General features: G+C 36.0%; 2 protein-coding genes across 2 annotated transcripts in view; one reads left to right on the top strand and one right to left on the bottom strand.

Moving 5' to 3' along the window:
- cdh23 (cadherin-related 23) overlaps positions 1-1,786 on the top strand; it is a gene marked incomplete at its 5' end in the record, with an annotated part of 152,643 nt that overhangs the window by 109,302 nt on the left and 41,555 nt on the right.
- Positions 1-1,786, bottom strand: part of vsir (V-set immunoregulatory receptor) — a gene marked incomplete in the record, with an annotated part of 28,019 nt that overhangs the window by 25,125 nt on the left and 1,108 nt on the right.

Here is a 1,786-nt window from a genome sequence, read left to right as displayed (position 1 = left end):
TCTGAAAAGTTTAAATTTAAATGTTAAATCAACCGTTTTAAGCAGCTTTTTGTAAATAAGTTTATATAAGTGATATTTTTTCTTGTGTTTATAGCTGTAATTTTCTGTTACATGATGAGAAATGTAAAATACTGGCCCTGGTAGTGCTACAGCTAGCTGAATATAATTTTATGTAAATAGTGACTTGATGAGTCAGGACTCTGAAGGTGGGGGTCTTTGGACAGTTTCAGGGGGGCACAAAGTGTTCCCAGCATGAAGGTCACTGACGATGATGTCATTTATCATTCTTGTTTCTCATAAAATAAATGTCCAGACTTTTAAAAAAGATGCTTCATAGAAACAACACACAAACACACACACACACTCTAATACAGAGGCACATGCAGCTAAAACAGCTGTTGCACAGCCGAATGTTCTTTAGCTTCAGTCAGAACCACAGAAACCTGCCGCCTCACACACATTTACTTGTTTAGCTCCGGATCGATGCACCGGAGAGAACGAGGGGGGGCTCGCCACACTTTATTGACCCTCCTGGACCGTGCCATTGTTCGCCACGAGGAACTCAACGCTTATCTGAGAGGAAGAGGCGAGGCGCTGATTGTGGCCGRCTCCCACTCGGGTGGGATTCTAGAGTGGGAATCCATTATTAACAGAACAGCTGTTTTCAACATGAGCTGAAGAGACGGAGACGTCCCGATCTGAACGAAAATAAAGGCTGGAGATCAGGACGTTAGATCAAAACATGTTTTAGTTTGTTTTCTTCTGGTCTCAGCTTAAAGAGTTTAAATCTAAACAGTCTGAATCTTCATGCAGACTAGCCGTTAGCTCATCAGTCAGGGTCATTTAGGGAACAGGTGCTGAGACTTTTATACTTTCATAAATATTTACATTCATTTACCAACATTTTCAATTTAAAAATATTTTAAAATCTCTTCAATTCACTCAAATGTTTAGCTTCTAGCTACTATTTTCATACTTTCAGCTAGTGTTTTGCTTTTAGCTCCTAGTATCCCTATGCTACTTCTGGCTTTGATAACCCTTTGCTGCTTTCAAGCAAGTTTGTTTCTCTATTTAGCAGATATTTGTTGGTTTTAGCTAATATTTTGCTACATTTAGCTAGCTTTTTGCTTTGTTGAGCTTTATGTTTTGCTACTTTTAGTATTTAGGTAGAACTTTTTGATTGCTGTAGCTTTCGGCTAGGGTTTTGCTACTTCTCGTATATAGCTAGGTGTTTGCTGCTTTTAGTTTTTAGCTAATATTGTTGCTTCTTTTAGTATTTAGCTTTTTTCTCTAGATTTGATGTTACACTATTTCGCTAGGCTTTTATAGTTTTAGCTAATCTTACGCTACTTTTAGCTAATGTTTTGCTATTTTTAACAAACTTTTTGTTATGATTAGCTTCTAGCTTCTGCTTTTTTAAAGAAACTAAAAAACTGCAGGTACAAATTAACTCTGTTAGCTATTTTAAGTTTTATTGCTTTTAGCATGCAGCTAGTTTCATGTTGCGTGTACATAAYGCTTTTCTAACTTTTAATAATAAGCTAACTTTTTGTTTTTTAGSTTTTAGCTCATATTCTGCTATTTTTCCTCAGTTTCAGCTTCTCCTCATTGTATTTTTTTTACAGAAAATAGTATTTTTCCAGCTGTTTTAAAATATCTGAAATATCTCTTTAAGACTGAAGTTTTGTGAGTTTGTTTTTAAGGTTTTTAAGTCTTTAGTTTATCTAAATAGGCTTAAGGAGGAGCTGAGGAGTGATAAGATGTTTGAAGAGAAGCACCCTGAGGG

This window comes from Austrofundulus limnaeus, unplaced genomic scaffold (assembly GCF_001266775.1).
Source record: "Austrofundulus limnaeus strain Quisiro unplaced genomic scaffold, Austrofundulus_limnaeus-1.0 Scaffold30, whole genome shotgun sequence".
Classification (NCBI taxonomy): Eukaryota; Metazoa; Chordata; class Actinopteri; order Cyprinodontiformes; family Rivulidae; genus Austrofundulus; species Austrofundulus limnaeus.
Note: the sequence above shows the minus strand (reverse complement) of the source record. Positions and strands in the feature narration are given on the sequence as shown.